General features: G+C 41.0%; 1 pseudogene; it reads left to right on the plus strand.

The window, feature by feature from the left end:
* Positions 1 to 8,595: 8,595 nt before the first annotated feature.
* LOC149300266 (phospholipid scramblase 1-like) lies at positions 8,596 to 19,734 on the plus strand (annotated as a pseudogene).
* Positions 19,735 to 21,257: the final 1,523 nt, after the last annotated feature.

Here is a 21,257-nt window from a genome sequence, read left to right on the forward strand (position 1 = left end):
ATCAAATGCTTTGGAAAAATCAAGATATACGACATCCAGCGACTGTATGGGGGAAAAATACACACACAAAAATACTACTGCAAACTTTGAAAAAATGCTGGTGGTAAAATGTGTGCATGCAAAGAGTTAAAATACCAGCATTTGAAATACCCTGGGGTGTCTGGTTTTCAAAAATATATGGTTTTATTGGGCACACTGAAATGTGGTACAAGTAGGGCATAGGCAGTTGATCGCCAAACACCAAAGTTCAACATTGAAAAATGCGCATACCCCAAATGTGTCCCCCCCAAACAGCCAGGCAAAATCATTCATGTGAGGTATCGCTGTACTCAGGAGATGTTGCTGAACACATATTGGGGTGTTTCATGATAGTGACATATACTAGAACCTGTTTATTCATACCTGAAGTAAAATGTGTGTGAAAAAACAAATGCAAAAAAATGACTACCACAAAGTTTGACAAAGACTGGTGGTAGATATGGTACATGGAAAGAGTTAAAATACTAGCATTTGAAATACCCTGGGGTGTCTAGTTTTCAAAAATATATGATTTTCCATACCCAAAATGGCACATGGGGGGAAGTATTACCAGATTTGGAAAAAATGGCTTTGAAATAGCAAAACGCTACCTGTACTTATTGCCCCATAACGTGTAGCAAAAAACATAAAAACATTGGGTATTTCTAAACTCAGGACAAATAGTAGAATCTATTTAGCAGGTTTTTTCATTACCTTTTATAGATGAGTAAAAGATTTTTCAACTAAAAGTTAGAAAAAGTCATTTTTTTCTAAATATTTCACCATATTTTCTACTTTTTTTAATAGTACATAATATGATAAAATCAAAACAATGTCATCTAAAGAAAGCCCTTCTTGTCCTGAAAAAACCAATATATAACTTGTGTGGGTTCAGTAAACGGGAAAGAAGAAAATTACAGCTAAACACGAGCAGTGCAGAAATGTTAAACGGCCATTGTCACGGAGGGTACAAAAAGTAAAATCAGCCTTTGTCACAAAGGGGTTAAAGAACAACATGGTAGCACGGCTTGGGTTTGCAAAGTTCTATCTGAACAAACCACAAGACTTCTGGAACAATGTCCTTTGGACAGATGAGACCAAAGTGAAGAAGCTTGGCCATAAAGCACAGCGCCCTGTTTGGTGAAAACCAAACGCAGCATGTCAGCACAATCACTTATACTAGAGCCCTGCGCGGGACTGCTTTTTTAATCCCGCTCCCGCCCGATCCCGCAATGTGGGTGTTCCCCTCCCGCAATGTGGGTGTTCCGCTCCCGCCACATTTGTGGCCAATCCCGCCCGCTCCCGCCACATTTGCGGCCAATCACGCCCGCCTCCTTACCTGATTTCCCGCGCAGTCCCGCAAGTTATTCCCTCACAGCGTCTCTTCTCTTGCTCCGCCCAGGAACAAGGCGGAGTCACAGGAAGTGATGTCACATCACGTGACTCCGCCTTGTTTCTGGGCGGAGCAAGATAGGAGACACTGTTATGGAGCAGCGAGAAGACAGCCTTGCGGGACTGCGCGGGATTACCGGGACCCGCAGGTACAGTGCCTGACCGCCCGCTCCCGCCTGCAGCCCCAGCAAGACCGGGACCCGCCTCCCAATGCAGTCCTCTACCTCATACCAACTGTCAAGCAGAGTGGTGGAGGGGTGATGGTTTGGGCTTGTTTTGCAGCCATATGTTAATATTGTAAATTATTATTATTATTATTATCCTTTATTTATATAGCGCCAACAGTTTACGCAGCGCTTAATACAATACATAAATTCAAGGGATATGACAAGACAAGAATTGACAGACTAAGACAAACCGATACATTTGGTGGAGAGAGCCCTGCTCGCAAGCTTACAATCTAGAGGGAAATGGGGTGACAAACATAAGGCATAGAGAAAGGGTGAGAGGTATTGTTGGGGTTGTATCGATGACAAGGAAGTTCTAGCAGCTAAGATGGTATGCTTCTCTGAAGAAGTGGGTTTTTAGATGTTTCTTGAAAGTTGGGAGGGAGGGAGAATGCTGAAGGTTCCTTGGGAGTAGATTCCAGAGATATGGGGCAGCTCGAGTGAAATCTTGTAGACGGGAAAAGGAAGAGGTGATGAGTGAGGAGGAGAGCCTTAGCCCATGGGAGGAACGTAGGGATCGAGTAGGAGAGTATTTGCTAATGAGGTCAGAAATGTACGGAGGAGCAGTATTATGGATGGCCTTATATGTCAGTACCAGGATCTTAAATTTAATTCTAAAGGTAATTGGGAGCCAGTGGAGGGTTTCACAGAGGGGGGAAGCAGAAGAGGAGCGACGTGCAAGGAAGATGAGCCTAGCAGCGGCATTTAGGATAGACTGTAAAGGAGAGAGTCGAGACAGTGGAGTGCCAACCAGAAGAGTGTTGCAGTAGTAAATGACTATTGTAGTTGGAAATGGCTGATTTTTAATGAAAAATCTTAACAGGCGTACAGAGGCCCTTTACCACTCCCATCATTCCTGTGTTCCAATGGCGTATTGGGTTTAGGTATTCCAAGTTTAGGTTTAAAAGGCTAATTGATCATTAGAAAACCCTTTTGCAACTATGTTAGCACAGCTACACATTTCCTCCTTTTCCATGAAAGCAGCTTAGTGTTCCCAAGCTTTTTGAAACTTTTACACAGAGGAGGGCTGGCACCTTCTGGCCCATGGCATAGGTAAAGCCAAGTGGCCACACTCTCACATTTACTCAAGCTCACTCACCCAAGCTAACACGCATATGCACCCGTGCTTGCTCATATTTACACTTACAGTCCTGTGCTAACACATAGCCCCTTTTCACACACTTACACATCCATGCTCACACATACTTAGACATATGAATCCATGCTCACACACACACATTTACACATTAATGCTTAAATACTTTAACATACACACACACATACACATTCATGATCAGACACGAAAATATACTCCCTCCCTAACCCTCTCACTCGTGCCCTTTCCTCACTTGCAGCTTTATTTTGTACTGCTCGCACTCTGTGACCGAGCAGCTTTGCTCACCTGGCCAGTCTGCCCCTGCACATACATACACACACAGCCAGTCCAACATCATACACTTGCACATACGTACACAGACGCGTTTGTCCCCCCCCCGACCAGCCCGCCTCTGCACATACACACATACAGCCCCTCCAACATCATTGACGCAACCTGGTAAGGGTGATGGGAGTTGTGTCCCACAAAAGCGGGTTTTTATTTTTTTTCATCATCCTACAAGTTGCATAAGAGATTGGAATAGGTGCAATAGAGGTAGCAGTTTCTCTGCAACTAAGGTTAAGCTTTAAAGGAGTTCATTTGAATCCTGTGCCCCGTGACCAGATAATAAAGGTGAGTATCTATTATCTTCTATTTATGTTCCATATGATGTTTAATCTTTAATCCCATAGACCTACCTATATGCACATATAAGTAGCCTTCAGATCTGGTAATAACTCAATATAGTTGTAGTACAGCTGTCTATTTTCAACCGCTAGTATTTAACACAGATGCAGTTATATATATAAACTGGCGTACCTTTGCTGTTACTAGTGCTTCTACTACTGCTTCTATTTAGACTAATGGGTGGGGGTCAATTAATGGACTTGTATTGCACTTCACTCAATATTCATCAACTTTTTCTTGGAAATAGATGACATCAACAAGCCTTTATTATAATTTTTTGATCTTTTTTAGTTCAACCTGCAGCAGGGGAGGGAGAAACAGTAGGCTGTTTAGAGTAGGGTTACTTGACACAGAGAGCAGAAAAAATGCCCTATAGTCAGGGGAGTGCAGCAAAGGGGATTTTATTTCTGTATACCCCTGCTGTGTTTTTTGTGCTCTCTTCCCCCTTCCCTCTAGGTGATCTACACCCCTTAACTCTGCTTGCTGCAGACACAAGGTAGTTTTTAAACATGTATTGCAGCTACGGTTAGTTCCAGCTGCTGAGTCTACATTTCCCACGACTCTTAGCCAGTCTGATATGTTAAGCATCATGGGAAATACCTCGTGTGCCAAAGGTTATTTTTTCATAGGCAAGTGTGATAGCTTAGTCAGGTAAATGCCCTGACTACAGAACATGTTGAAAACCTGGTTTTTCAAGCAACGTTTCAGCCAAACAGGGCCTTTGTCAAGCTTTTTTGTTTTGCTTTCTCTGAATAAAGTAACCTAAGGATTGGAAGCTGTTTGGAGTGCTGGGATTCTTTTCTGTGTTCGTATTCTTCAAGAGGTTTTATGCTGTCCCTTTTTTCCTGCTAGCACCCAGCTTCCTGGGAGTTGAGTGCTGAACCATTTTTTCTTTTTTAACGGTACTTGATCATTGGACTGTCTTAACTACGTGTGTGCTTTACCTGCTGTTATTACTGCTCTTGGCCTGCCCCGGCCCTACCTCCTACCCATGCCGTCAAACACATATGTTGTATGCCAGGGCTTTGCCTATTAAGGAGGTGTTGCGCTGCCAAATAGCTTGACCATAGTGACGCTAGATTTTATTGTTGAATGTTCATATATTTTTTATTTTCACAGGATTTCTCGTCCTCGTCAAGACTATGGAAATGAATGGTAATGTGGAAATTGTTCTTAGTTGATGGAACTTGAAGGCCAGGCCAGCATGTGCTATTATTATTTTGGTGATTGTGTATATATATATATATATATATATATATATATCTATATATATATATATATATATATGTATTATAGTTTGTTTAGTCACTATTTAATGAATTGATTACAATGCCACTAAAGCTTCTTTTTAATGCTAGAGAAAGAAGTATGTACCTGTGATAGTTATATACATTTGAATGTCTAAGTTAAAATGAGATAACAGACCTGTCCATCAATCACATTTCTGCACATTTAATTGTACAGTTGCCATTTGCTATTTTTTTTAGCTGAACTTACAGACTGCAAAAAATAATAAAACAAAATGTCAGCCACTCAAAGCACTGTTTTTCATCTCACTTCACCCTGTGTAGAGGTGCTTGATAGGTCTGCCCTCATTTGACACAACCTGTTTCCAAACCTTGAACACCCTGTTGCATACTCAGTCCTTACCAAGTTGTAAAGGCAGGACAGCAAGGTGGCTCAGCTGGGCAGCGGGTCACTGACTCAAATAACAAGATGCTTTGAAGGTACTGGTCACTACTCAGTTAATATTACAAAAACATAATTAACTCAAAGGATATTACATATTTGTTCCCAAGTAAACAACAAGAGATGGTCATATCCCCTAAAGCTGTGATTTCAATCTATAAAAAAATTATTGAATGTTTTGTTTAACCTGTTAATGTTTCTTTTTTATGAATAGATAAAAACAACAGATGTGACCACAAAATTGGGTCTGGATTTGCAAGTGCTGATAACCCTACACCAGAAAATCAAGGTCATGGGTATCCGCCAACAGAGTATCCTGCTCCTCGTTACCATGCACGAGGATACCCTGCTGCAAATGTGCAGAAAACTCATGGATATCAGGCCCCACCTGGAGATTGCCAAGGTCATTTATGATTAAAAATGAGTACATTGAAAGCAAAACTCTCTGTCTTTTACAGTGTGCAATGAAGTGTACAGGTTAGGTCCCCTGGACCTCTTTTCAAAGCTATACAGTTGATTTCCCTTAGCCTTTCCTGATATTTTTTATCTGGCAAATCATTCATCACTTATTAGTGTCTCTAGAATTTCAGTATCCTTCTGGAGATGGGGTCTCCAGAACTGTACATAATACTCTAGGTAAAGCCTCAGGCCTGACCACATATCTGAGGAGTGACAAGACCACCTCTTCCTTTTCACTACTAATGCTTCTAGCTATACAACCCATCACCCTGGTTGCTCTTTGTAATCGTTTGTTGCATTGTCTACTTCCTTTTAACTCAGAAATAATTACTTTTAAATCCCCAGTACAGTATAGACAGTGCTATATTTTGACTTTGGAGTTTTACGTCCCAAGTGCATTTTTAGATTTATCAACATTAAACTTACCAACATTAAACTCTGTAATTTTTGTGAATTACTTGAATGATTCGATTTTGACTTACTCGCTAAGGAATGTCTACCCTTACCTTTGAGACCTTTTGTAATATAGCTAATTAAACAGTCTTTAATATAGCTAATAAAAACATTCAGATGGATGGGTCTAGGGCTGAAACAACGAATCGATAAAATTGATAATAATCGATAATGAAAATCGTTGTCAACGATTTTCATTATTGATTAGTCGAATCGATTTTTATCGATTTTATCCTTATATAATCCGACCTCAAACAGAGATTGGATTATAACACTAGAATCCAGATCCCCCGCAACGCTGCAGGGGACCTGGATTCCCCTCACTGTCGGCCGGTCTCTCACTTCCGTCTCTCTCCCCCTCCCATACACCCCTCTGACTCCTCCCACCCTCCCATACACCACTCTGGCTCCTCCCCCTCCCATACGCCACTCTGCCTCTCTACCCGGCTCCCTTGTGTCTTGTGAACCTCCGTTGCTGACAGGAGGCAGAGTGGAGTATGGGAGGGGGGAGGAGGCAGTGTGTCAGGGTCCACGGCGAGAGAATCCTCGCCGCAGTAACACACCTGAGTACCCGCCGATAGCAGGTACTGTCTCCCACGCCGCATCCTCCATCTTCCCGGAACCAGCTCCTTCAGACTGTGTTAGGCGCGCCCCCTCCTGCCTCTTCTAGTTTCCTGCACGACGTAGCCTGGGGAATGCACGTCAACGGCATCACGCAAGGAGGAGGGGCGACATCTAGTGGAGGATTTAAAAACTGGCACTGAGTTTCATTCAGTGCTCAGTTATTTTCCTTGACAGAGCTATTTAGTTTGCGCTCCCGATTTTTGTGATTTCTGGCTTGACCCTTGGCTTTGTACTTTGTTTGTCCTGATCTCTCCAATCCTGAATTTTGGCTCGGCTTTCGGACTTCGCTGCTCTCTCCCGCCCTGACCTTTGGATCGTCTCTGATTTACCTTATCATCTAAACCTTCCCTCATCTCCTGGAAGGTAGCCTGCATACTGGGTTCCTCTCCTTGCTCCTACCAGCCTGACACAGAGTGGAGTATGGGAGGGGGGGGCATAGTGGTGTATGGGAGGGGGAGGAGCCAGAGTGGTGTATGGGAGGGGGAGGAGCCAAAGTGGTGTATGGGAGGGGGAGGAGGCAGAGTGGAGTATGGGAGGAGGCAGAGTGGAGTATGGGAGGGGGGAGGAGGCAGAGTGGTGTATGGGAGGGGGAGGAGCCAAAGTGGTGTATGGGAGGGGGGAGGAGGCAGAGTGGAGTATGGGAGGGGGAGGAGGCAGAGTGGTGTATGGGAGGGGGAGAAGGCAGAGTGGTGTATGGGAGGAGGGAGTAGGCAGAGTGGTGTATGGGAGGAGGGAGGAGGCAGAGTGGTGTATGGGAGGGGGAGGAGGCAGAGTGGTGTATGGGAGGGGGGAGGCAGAATGGCATATCTGGGGGAGTTAGAGTGGCATATCTGGGGGAGTTATAGTGGTGTATGGGGGGTATAATGGATTTCAGGGAGGCAGAATGGCATATCTGGGGGAGTTAGAGTGGCATATCTGGGGGAGTTAGAGTGGTGTATGGAGGGTATAATGAATTTCAGAGTGGCATATCTGGGGGAGGCAGAGTGGTGAATCAGGGAGAATTTCAGGGTGGTGCAGGGCATTTATGGGGAGCGGAGTGGCATATCAGGGTGCACAGTGGCATATAGGGAGGTATAAGGCATAAATGGGGGCGAGTGGCATATTGCAAGTTATAAGCCATATCAGGGGGGCATAAGACATATCTGGGGGTAAAAGGTATATCAGGGGGCTCAGTTGGATATCACTGGCATATAAGGAGAATAAGGCATATCGGGGGCACAGTGGCATATCAGGGGCACAGTGGAATCTCTGGCATATAAGAGGTATAAGGCATATATGGGGCAGAGTGGCAAGCTGGGGGTCAGATGTGCATAACTGGGGGCAGTTTGGTAAATAAAAGAAAATGTAAACAAGGCTTTTTTCTCAGTTTTTATTAAATATGAAAAATAGTTAACATATGAATTCATATTTACTAATAACTTTGTATTAAAACCTAGTTTGAGAAACACTGTGTTTGGGTTCTTGTAGCTTTTATTATTATGTCAGTAAAATAAGAAGGTGAATAGCGAGAGGCCATTGCAATAAAGAGATGAAAGTGTAAATTGTACGTTTTTTATTAAATTATTTTAAATAAAAAAAATTGCATTTTTAGCAGATTAATCGATTAATAGAAAAAATAATCGGCCAACTAATCGATTATTAAAATAATCGTTAGTTGCATCCCTAGATGGGTCCCAGTACCAATCCCTGAGGTACCATAACATGTGCAACCTTGAAGAGGATCGTCCTCTATATACAATGCATTAAACTTATGGTAACATTGAGTATTATATAATTTATACAATATATGCTTTTGCAATTAATAATTTAATTATTCAATTTATCAATATTTTGATTTTACACATAAAATGACTTCTTCACAAAACAGGTCTGCCTGGAAATCCCCCCAATAGTGGTTATGGAGGAGTACCTGTTGTTCCTGGTCAGCCAAATGACCCCACAGGTGAATTGATGCCAGCACCTCCAATGATCCCTGGCTTTCCGCCAGGTCTGGAGTATCTCAGCCAGGTATCTGGAATACCAAATCTCTCTAAAACTTAATGCTTCAAGAGATTACCAAAGACTAAAATCTAATTGTTTTGCTTTATGCAAGTCTTAGGTATCATGCAGTTTTCTCCCTCCTCATTTCCCCAAATAGAAGGTCCTTGTCACAGAGCTGGCTAGTCCGACCGACTACCTCCGCTGTCTTGTGCTTCCTTAGCCTGGGACAACACACTTTCCCCGGTTCCCCAGTCACTAGCCGAGACTCAGTGTAGGGTAAAACCAAACGAAGACTGATTTATTTTGGACACACAGAGCTGGATATAACCAGCAAAACACACATTTACATAAAACAAGATATTGGGACACAAACCGCCCCCTTAATCTGCCTCCCAGAGACAACAGGGGCAGTAACGAGATTAACAATACAATAGGTGGGGGGGGAGACTGATTTATACAACATTAAACTGAAAGAATGGTGGTCACTCCCTGGTGGCAGATCCTGGCTGTCTGCTGGAGATAATCCCCTCAACCAGTGATGAGATGATACTGCTGGGGGTAGCCACAGAAGCCTTTACAAACCCAGGGCCCATAGTCAATAGGGATTAGGCTGGCAGTCAGGCTTCTCCAGTGGTCCCAGTGATGGAGGCTTCCGTCACAGTCCTCAAATGACCATAAAAATGTACTTACCAGTGCCATCCCCCACTCCTTTTTTTTGTTTCTTTCTCTGCTTTTAGGTGTATGATTAAATGTTAAGTTTAAATTGTATTCAGAGTAGTGTTTTTCATTACATAATCAGTGGATTTAATTCCAACTCCAGTATTACTGGGAGTGTGTTTTTTCTTGTTTTGTTTAGAATTCTACTTTTAACAGAAAATATAACAACAAAAAATAGGAGGGTTTTCTAATATCAATTCAGAACAGAAATTGGTTCCGATAAACAAAACATACTGTATATTACTTATTATCGAGGGTTACTTATTATTATTGAGGAAGAGAGAGACTAGGAGTGTTCCTCCCACAGGAGAGCGCTTGTTACAACATACAGTTGCAGGACTCTATTGCTTTGTAACACATTCTGGTCATGCTTAAAACCTGTACTAATAGTAGGGCACAAAACAATTTTATAAGTTAAAATTGTACAGTGTGGCAGGTAATTGACTAATTACACATATCATATTTTCCAGATAGACCAGCTTTTAATTCACCAGGGAGTTAATCTAGTAGAAGGTAAGTAATGTATTTTCTGTCATGCTGTCATCGAGTGAATACACTTTTCTCCTCAAATGTGCTGGGGTCCCCATCACCTAAACCAGTTTAAGTACTCCAAATCATGATAGTAGTAGTAGTAGTGGTAGTTTCAAAGCAAATTGCAACAGCAAGAGACTAAACGGTTTTACATTAGTTCTGACCCTAGTGGTATCGCACTTGTCGGGATACATCTAAGATCATAGTTCAGTGAAGCTTTCAGACCCGATGAGATTTTACATTTTTATTTAAAGAATTGTAACCTTAGCACACTGTCCATTCTGTGGATTTAGAAGTGACTGGGCAACAGGAGTCAATCCAAAAAACCTACTCCTGTTTAGGAAACTGGCTAAACATTTGCTTTCCAGTCAAACAATACAAACATAAAAAACATTTTAACAATAAGTCTGGCACTCTTACCAGCTCTGTGTCTTCCACTTTCACCCAGGATAATGGATGCTCAATGGGAGAGACAGCCTGTTTTCTTCAGCCCTGCATATAACACTCAGGGATTAATGTTAATATGGCCCATAGTTAACCCATAGGTCAAAGAGAACTACCATTTTCCAAACTCATATTCATATAAAAGCCCTATTTCACCCTTTGTCTTAGATATATTCAATTACCAAGTAACATTGTCTTGGTGGGTTTAAACTCATTAAATCCCCTCATTAAGCCATCAAGTCATTTCTAGGGGCATGTAGGGAAAAACTTTCACACATCTAGTCAACATGCCTAATTTATGAGTAATTAAGTACGGTATATCCAAAAACTTAAAACGAGTTGGTATCAAAGAAATTCATATTTAATTGCACTTTCCAAACATACATTTAACATTTGACTCGATGTATTCACAAAAGTGTGAGCTTGCATGAGCTAATCCCATATATTGCATTGATATTGTGATTACCTTTATTGAGTTTTCGCATTTTACTATACATTTCTCTGATATGGTATCCACCCACAAGGTCTAAATCTGCTTTTACAGACAATAACATTTGTAAAAAAAAAACATCTGTATCTACATAGTTGTTATGGGAATATGTAAATTTATACAGTTATGCAAATACCCAAATTTAAATATAGATAAGTATACTGGTCAATCACATAAATATCAGTGAATATCTTGAATAAACAGACAAGGCAAAATCTCAATGAAAGTATAAACAAATCTTTACTAAAAATAAACAACAAACATCAATCAAATGTTTTAGACATACATTGCTGAAGAAACCCTATATATATATTTATATATATATATTTATATATATATATATATATATATATATATATATATATATATATATATATCATGTATAAGAAAAAACCAAAACTAAACAGTATAATAGATATACACAAAAAACAACAATACAAATATACTTAGCTCTATTAGTAGACTCAGCAGCTTACACGGGATAAATGGCTCAGCATAAAAGTTGAAACAATGAGGAGAGTTCCTTGCCGCATATTCAATTGAAGTAAATGGGCTCCTCAACTAAGACACCTGGCTTCTTCCGACCCAGTCATGAAACTCCCTCTAAACTAACTGGTAGAACCTTAAATAGCCTTAAATCCAGTATCCACCCACGGGAGTAAGCCAGCCAATACCGAATGGTCATTTCTAGGAGGCGGTCACTACAGGTGGTTATTTGTGTAAGGAAGTGACCCAAAGATCCTCACTTCCTCCTAAAAGCACATGTCTCATTGAGTATGCGGCAGCCATCTTTACGCACTCGACGTCACAGTTCTCACTAGGCAATTTCCTTTCTCAAAAGCACATGTCTCATTGAGTATGCGGCAGCCATCTTTACGCACTCGACGTCACTGAGCTCACTAGGCCCCCTGTAGGTCATATGTTATTTCGCATGCATGGGGACAGTCCATAATCAATACAATCCACCTGTTGTTCCCATTACATAAGTAATAACTATAATTCATATATTTCCCGTATCGGTCTTACTTTCTTCATAGCTCGCTTTGTCACACCTGTTATCAAAATTACTACAAAATATATTGTTACACATAAAACAACACCCACCACTATCCATTGCATCACTTTTGTCCCTAAATTACCCAACCAGCCAAAAGGTCCACTATCCGGTGGATCCTGGAGTTTCTTCCTGATATCATTTATCTTTGAAATATCATGTGTTATGGCACCAGAGTTATTGACAATGTACGAGCAGCACTCAGTCCCCACTAGCGCACAAACGCCTCCTTTAGCGGCCAAAACGTAATCTAATGCGAGTCTGTTTTGCAATACCACTGCTCTTATTTGCACCTGTTCTTGGGATAGTTTGGTAATAGAATCCACTGTTGCGTCCAGGGCTTCATCCACTAGTTTCTTTAGGGCTTCTAGTCGATTTAATGACCAATATACTCCCCAGCCAGGAAATACAACTCCCAAATTAGCTTCATGTTCTCCGATAAATGGACTCCATCTTTTATTCCTAATCATGCCTTCTGGAAAGTTATTTTTACTCCTTATTGCCGGGATGATTGAGCCGATGTAACATTCTCCTTCCCATTGGCTAGGCAACCACCTATAGGCCCAATTACCGCATAGAAAATATACACCTCTGGGAAGGACATTGCAACTATTATCTGGGGCCCCAGTAAAAGAAGTGTCTAAGAGTATAGAAATAAAAGGAAAGTTTAGTCTTTTTATTGCACCATGGGGGGTCATACTTATTACTCTTACCACTGGGCTGGAGTCTTTGACAGTCATTGCCCAGTGTTGGTCATTACCGTAGGCATTTACCCAGGCAGATGTACAGTTAGAATATCCCATTTTAGTGGCAATGGCTCCGTTGTTATGGGAGCTGATACAAATGGCACCCTCCTGGGGGCGGTTAATAATGTTCAATCTGTCCATTGATTTTGGCTTTCCTCTTTCTCTGTACCAGCCGAATCCTGTGTTGTTATATTGTTTTAACTCCTCCAACGTCCAGGGCACTCCTACATACGGGTAGCTGCTTTCCTCGCTGAATGATATGGCCCCACAAATCCAGCACTCCGTGCTGTTTGACGCTCTCGAATAACTGGCCAATAGATTCAGGTATGAGTTGGAGGACCAGGGATCCGACTTGTCTATATAGCCACCAATCTGTTGGAAGGAAAGAAAACAGGGTGAGTACCTCCACTTATCAATACAGCTTTAGTATCACCAGGCCCATCTGACAGTATTTCTCCCTTCTGTTTAACCTGCTCACCTGCTCGGGGTAGCACCCATACTTTGGAGCCTGTCTGTAAGGTATTACCTTCCTCCCACGTCACTAATACTTTCCGTGGGATCCAAATGGATACCACGCCTAGTACTGTTTTTTGTAATATCTGGCCTGCATACCCCCTGGTCAACAGGATTTCCCAAAGATCTGATGACACTTTTACCGTCCCTGTGGTCAACCAATCGTCATCTTGTAGTTCCTCTGTTAGGGTAAATGTCACTTCAGCTCCTTCTGGCAATATCCCACCCATGGGAAGGATGTATGTAACCCATTCACCCCCCTTTTTAATCTCAACAAGATGCTGGATGACCACTTTAAATTTGTTTTTTCCCACCTGTTGAGGAAAAGATTCCTTGAACCTTAAACGGACTGTCACTGTTGGTGTCTCTACCTGTCCGGTCAACCTTTCGTAAGGTGAAAACTGTCCTATTGGTCTACTATTTAGAATCATAACTGCCTGCGTGAGCACTCGATCCCACCCCTTCAATGTCCTACTTGGGGATAGTTTCCGAATTTGTTCTTTTAAAAGCCCATTGCACCTTTCAATCAACCCCGAGGCTTGAGGATGATAGGGGATGTGGAAGATCCACTTAATCCCTGAGTCATTTGCCCACTGCGTCTCAATACTCTGCCCTAGTAACACATCGATTCCCAAAATATTGTCTGGCAATTCTGAAATCAACACTTTAGCATTAAATCGCGGTCCTTTATTAATTGACATAGCAACAACAACCTGGACTGCTTTGGTAATTCTACCTCCTAAACATTCTATCCTCATACAGGGTCCTGATAACCTTGATGGATTACCATGTAGTACCGTCACTTCTGCTCCTGTGTCAACTAAAGCTAAAATCTTTGTCGGTCCTGGTCTTGTCCCCCACCAAACATTCAAAGGTACATAAGGGCGTCTGTCTCCAGCGGTTAAAGGGGAAACATGTACCGCCGGAGGACCACCAATCTGTCATTGTATTGAGGCAGTATCCCAATTAGTCAAATCATGTGTCATCAGATCTTTTAAAGGATACAAGGATCTAACTTCACCATTGTTTTCTAGCGGTGCTTGCTTCTGTTTGGAATTAGTATGAGAGTATGTCCAAGCACCGTATTGTGTCGGGAAAAGTGGGGGCATGTGCGAGTATGAATGTGGATGAGTGTTATCTGGGGCTGGAAATGATGATGGGGGCACAGCATAGGGGGCATAATTTTGGAATAAAGGCGTGGACAATGGTTGTGTGGCTGTAGGCATGGGAGGAGTGGCTTTTAAATAACTAGGGGGAGGAGATTTTGGGACAGATGGGGCAGAGAGAGTGGTATTGTCTACCTGATCCTTGCACGCCACATGCACTTGTACCTTTTTATTAGTCCTTTTTTCAACCTCCACCCATTTTTTAAACATGGCAGACGTTGAAATCCCATCAATCTGGTCTTCAGGTACACCCGCATCAATTAAATCATTCCACATTTGCTTGCGTGTTACTCTTTGTCTGGTTTTATTCCTAAACTTTCCCTGTTTCTCCCCCTTCTCTGGTTGCACCTCCTCTTTCCTCATCCTGTTAGCAGCAAACACACCTTTCCTAGGTTTAGATTCTAACTCCAATTCCCCAATCTCAGTTAAATATGTGGTGAGCTGGTGTACCTTTCCACCATTCCCCAAACTGCCCAGCAAAGATAACAGAGATGCCTTCATATCCTGCGGTGCAGTTTTCAAAAATCGAGACCGCATATTAGCTGTGAATTCCTCTATGTCTGGGCCTTCCCAGTTATCCTTGTTCAATCCCGCCACACATCCCATAATTCTAAGGCGGGTGATGGCATCTCTTAGTTTTGACCAGGGGGAAGTTGGCTCAATGTCACTGTTAGATGGGAATGCCAAAAGTATTGCATGGCGCACCATATCAAATAATGAAAAATTACCTCCAATCTCCCTCACCCTGCGCAATACCTGCATTAGCTGTGGATGCAGCGTTAGCTGCCCCATACTTAATGCTTCCCTCGCATTCAACAGCACACTGTCAGCTCCTCCATCCCACATACGTAACAGCCACTCTCCTACACTTTCACCAACTTGCTGTTTGTACACCTTTGCCAGTTCCATGAGCTCAGTTTGTGTGTAACCCTTTACCACTTCATTCATCTCATCTCTCAACCCATACTCCCCATCTTGTTCACGGTGCAGTCTCCTTTTCCGCTGCTGTGTAATGATAGGACGGGCTTGTCGCCTGTCCACGTCATTATCATCTTCGGAAGAGGATACATACTCATCTGATGATACAGGATCCCATGTTGGATTCGCAATCATCGCTCGCACCTTACTTACAGGCAATGGCTTTCTGCCTTTCTGTAACCTCCTGCGGTTAACCTTGCTTATCGCTAAATTAGCATATTTCTCTTCTAAAGCAGTTACATGGCAAGCATTAGTACGCTTGCATTCTTTAGTCATAACTAACAAATCTTTCACATCCTGCAACTCTTTCTCGAGTGCTTCATTTCTCTGCACCTCGCGGCTAAGGGCCTGCACAACTAACCACCCTGTGGTGGCAGCGGCTTTCCGCTCTTTTTTTGAGTATACTCCTAGGTCTAATCGCAATGCCTGAGTACCAAGTTCAGTACCAGGGTCCGGATAGACTGGAGCAGCATATTTTATTAGCTCTTCAGCAATGGGTTTCCAGTTTGCTAAACTGGCCCACAATGGAATTGTCCCATACTTAGATTCCTCCTTCCTTCCCGCTCTATTACTTTTTCTAAACAAAGTATGCATCTCTACTCTTGGGACAAGCCAACAACAACAACCACAACAAACTAAATATATATATAAAACAAATAAAAAGATATCACAGTATTTCACTCAAATATTCTATATTTAGTGATTGTGCAGTATCCTGCTGACTACGCCAATTGTTATGGGAATATGTAAATTTATACAGTTATGCAAATACCCAAATTTAAATATAGATAAGTATACTGGTCAATCACATAAATATCAGTGAATATCTTGAATAAACAGACAAGGCAAAATCTCAATGAAAGTATAAACAAAAATCTTTACTAAAAATAAACAACAAACATCAATCAAATGTTTTAGACATACATTGCTGAAGAAACCCTATATATATATTTATATATATATATATATATATAGATATATATATATATAGATATATATATCATGTATAAGAAAAAACCAAAACTAAACAGTATAATAGATATACACAAAAAACAACAATACAAATATACTTAGCTCTATTAGTAGACTCAGCAGCTTACACGGGATAAATGGCTCAGCATAAAAGTTGAAACAATGAGGAGAGTTCCTTGCCGCATATTCAATTGAAGTAAATGGGCTCCTCAACTAAGACACCTGGCTTCTTCCGACCCAGTCATGAAACTCCCTCTAAACTAACTGGTAGAACCTTAAATAGCCTTAAATCCAGTATCCACCCACGGGAGTAAGCCAGCCAATACCGAATGGTCATTTCTAGGAGGCGGTCACTACAGGTGGTTATTTGTGTAAGGAAGTGACCCAAAGATCCTCACTTCCTCCTAAAAGCACATGTCTCATTGAGTATGCGGCAGCCATCTTTACTCACTCGACGTCACAGTTCTCACTAGGCAATTTCCTTTCTCAAAAGCACATGTCTCATTGAGTATGCGGCAGCCATCTTTACGCACTCGACGTCACTGAGCTCACTAGGCCCCCTGTAGGTCATATGTTATTTCGCATGCATAGGGACAGTCCATAATCAATACAATAGTGTAATCATCATCGTTTGTAGAGCAGTAGATATATCAGGGCTTATCTTTCACTCCTTGCAACATGATGAATGCACAATTACGACCAATGCGTTTCTCTTAGGATTGGCCATAGTTTGGTTACCAGGTTGCTAATTGGCACATGATTACTTACGGTAATTTATTTTATGATATTTTTTGTATTAAATGTGCTCTTTTTTTCAGTGATTACTTGTTGTGTAGCAAACAGTATGTTTGAAATAAAAAACAGTATGGGGCAGAAGGTATACTCTGCCACAGAGGAAAATGATTGCTGTAATCGTAATTGCTTTGGAGGAGCCCGTTGCTTTATCATGACCATTGCTGACAACACAGGCTGTGAAGTCATGAAATGAATTCGTCCGTGCAGATGTTCCTTATGCTGTTGTCCATGCTGCTTACAGAAAGTGAGTATAAAGCCGTCTGTAGGGGCAAGGGTTAATCACTGCCTGCACTACTGATTATTTTGCATGACCAATTTAATAGTAGTGTATTATGGTCTTGGCAAGGAGCATTAGGGTAAAGTGGGTATAATGTAGATGGATTGCGGCTTAATACAAACAGTGTATTTTATTGGCAATTGCCACTGTTGGCCCTTTCTAAGAAAGTAATATAAAAATGTCTTTGGACTCACTCATCAGGCATTATTATTATTATTCATATATCATTTTATATAGCTCCAACATATTCCACAGAGCTGTACAATAGGTAGGGAGATTAATATTGTCTGCCAAAGTGTTTTGGGCTTTTATCACTGGGCCACTGTGGTGTAATTGCCCATCAAGTTGAATGTTGCCAACCTTTTCATGTTATAAACATCCCTTTATATTACAAAAAAATGCTATATTTCCTGGTAGAACTACGTAAAGGTTGTTAATGCTTAACCATAAACATTAATTATCAATGTGCAAAAATTATAAAACTCTTTTATATCTCAATAGGAAAAGTACTTTCACAGGCGTCTATTCACTAAAGTACGAATGCTTGTGAGATTGGACAAAAGTCTAACTCGCAAGTTCGCCAAAACGGTGATGACCGATGACATTTCATTTCAACGATCACCTCGTAAACTTCAATGGTCTCGCTGAAATGCCTCGATAGCGATGCATTCAGCAACACCAAACACCCACCTCAGGATGCGCCGTGACCGCTCTGGTGAGCGGTCACAACTGCCACTGCGAGTAATTTTTTTATAAAAAAAAAAACCAAAGTTGGAAAAGTTTGCTAGAGACCAATGAACTCTGGCTCCACTTGCAGGTTGAATACAGGTACTGCATGCAAGCATGCAAGTCAATGGAGCCCAGCTTTCTAATCACAATGTGATTAGTAAAATATTTAAAAATAATATGGGGGGGGGGAAGCTAAAAAAAAAAATATTATGCATCAGAGGAACCATCCAGTTCCATATTCATACAGAACACTAATCTCTCTTTTTTTCATACAGCTTGAAGTACAGGCTCCTCCAGGAGTCACAATTGGCTATGTAAAACAGGAATGGCATATTTACCTGCCAAAGTTTACCATCCAGAACGAGAGAGAGGAAAATTTACTTAAAATCTGTGGCCCATGTGTCCCTTGCAGATGTTGCACAGATATCAACTTTGAGGTAATATATATATATAAATTCTAACATCATGTTATAATTTATTTCATAAATTGTCTTGCGATTATTATGAGTGTGCATTGTTAAGCTATATTTATTTTTTAAATATTGGATTATTTATTTTATTTTTGATATTTAGCTGATGACTTTAGATGAAACCTCTACAATTGGACACGTTTCCAAACAGTGGACAGGTATTGTAAAAGAAGCCTTAACAGATGCAGACAACTTTGGTGTTCGGTTTCCAATGGACCTTGATGTGAAAGTCAAAGCAGTCGTGATTGCTGCCTGCTTCCTTATTGTAAGTTTTTAGTGACCCATTAATAGGGTACATTGTTAAAATTAAGTAAATATGTTTGCATTGTTTCTTCTGTTTCCATTTTAAAAGGTTTAAGTGAATGTGTTTGCAGATATAAAGTTATATTTATCTTGAAAATGTAATTGACCACCAGCAGTATATCCCATATAAATGTTTTTATCAAAATTCTAACAGTAACTGAAAAAGTATTGCTTTAACAAGATTGATAGGTTGATCTTCTAAGTTTTGCCACTCATTGTGCTGCATGACTTTCTGGATGTCTGTAAGTTTAAAAGTAAAGGCACAGTTTTAAAGTCCTATAGCCAGCTTGACCAGAGAATAATGCATATTAAAGTAAGTTGTGAATATTTTAATATGCATTTTTAAAAATGTAGAAATAGAAAAAAAAACAGTTACTTACTAAAGAGAAGCTGCAGCTCCCTGTCTCCTCCAAGGTCTAACAATCATCCAGTCAGTGAAATCAATGGGCTTACTTTCTGTGAGGCATCTCATGAGAACCCTCCTTGCAATCCTTGCCAAACTAGTGCTGGTGCTGACAGATGTTGTCGGGAGATGTGTTTGGCTGAAGAGATCTCCTGCCTAGCATCTAGTGATTGGTTGGGGAAAGGGGCAAATATATATTCCAAATGGTCCACATGTTTTTCCTGAAGCTGTACAATGTACCATATTTAGCACTACCTCTCTATATCTTAGGTCTGCAGGAAATTTGATCTTGTTATTGTAGACATATCCCATCCACTCACTGTGTCTTTTTCTGTTACTCATGTTATATCTTTCCTTGTTTGTTTATACCCAATGAATGCCACATGGGTTTTATGTTATGTTATAAACATATGACAAATGATTGTATATATTGGTTATTGTGATTAGATTTTGCATTCTAAAATGTCAATTGCATTTTTTTTTTACTGCAGGATTTCATGTTCTTCGAAAAAAGCGATTAAAGTACAGATTTGATGACTGCTTTCTGAAGACATTGATGAATAAAAAATGACCAATTAATTGAAATTTTATGTCAGATTTGTTTTTAGAATTTTGAAGATGTTTGAGAAGCAAATGCATGGAGTCAATGTCATTGATATATGTGTTGTAACTCAAGGGATAGGTAAACTTATGTCTTTATTAAAACCCCCTGTTGGCTTGACATCATTACTAGAAGGCATTTAAGCTGTCTGAAACACCAACATCGCTATTGTCCTAGTAAGGGTGAGCCTATGGTTATTGAATCATGGGTGCTTTATTTCTTCAGAGCCCCAATCCATTACTACCATACACTTAGTCACCCACAACACAAATACATCTCTCTCTTTCTAACTTAACTCACGTGTGGCCTATTATTCAGTGCAGTTACAAGAGTGCCTGAACAGCATGCACACACTACACAAATGTTAGTACTCCCTTATGTCTGTTAACTAACTAAATTAAAAAGACTTATTTCTTGACCCATACATTGTACTTGCTAAGTGCATAGATTGTGATATGTATTATATTTGTATCCATATGCGTGCTCTCTTACAATGTCGAATGCATTGTCAATGATCCTTGCTTTGTGTATACAGTTTATAATGCAGGAAGCTGAAGGTCTTCTAGACATAAAAACTTTATACTGTATCATATGTCATGTCTAGCACATTGTATATGTGTCAGGACTAGGATGATCAGGTCGGGTAGGAGCCCATGCGCAGGGGATACTTGGGGTTCAGCCTGTAACCCACGGTGCATAATTATGCAAACAAAGACACCACAAGCAGAAGTCCAGGTAATGCAGTGTATTTTATGTATATAACAGTACCAGCAAATAAGGGTATTACAGTCTAGGCAAGAAACCGGACGTATGGCAAAATAAAATACCGGTAATAAGTCTTTTGGCAGGGAGCCCGCTTGGAAGGACCCAAAGCAGGGAACCAGGAACAGTACAGGTGCAGAGCCACAGCAGGAAGGTCCATAGACTTCAATACAAAGGCCCTGACTGAAGGGCAGGGCAGGTTCATAAAGGCAGGGTAATCCCAGGTAACAAGGATCAGCTGGATGTATTGGCTAGGGCTCAACCCAGGTAACAAGGCACACCTGAGTTCTGAGTGCTCCAGAGGGCGGAGGGAGGCTACTAGTGGTAGCAGATTTAAACGGCACAGGTATAAAAAAAAGCCATGGTTCAGGCAGCGAAAAAGTGGTTCCTGACAGTACCCCCTCCCCAAGGAGTGGCCACTGAACGCGAACAGTCTGAACAAAATCTGTATGCCTTTAATAAACTGAGCAGAAGGGTGTACTTAACATGATTTCTTCTTCTTCGGTAAAGCTTGTTCACAGATCTCCAGGTCTTCCTTTCTGATTATATTGCCATTAGAGGTAATAACACAATCAAAGAAAAGGTTATCTGTGGTGCAATTGTAGGTCAAATTAGGACTGGATGCTGAAGAGGTTGATGAGAAGGTATGATTCAGTGCTTTCTCTTTCCATGTACCAGGGG

Source organism: Sceloporus occidentalis, unplaced genomic scaffold (genome assembly GCF_023333645.1).
Source record: "Sceloporus occidentalis isolate IW3139 unplaced genomic scaffold, rSceOcc1.0.p SCAF_25, whole genome shotgun sequence".
Lineage (NCBI taxonomy): Eukaryota > Metazoa > Chordata > Lepidosauria > Squamata > Phrynosomatidae > Sceloporus > Sceloporus occidentalis.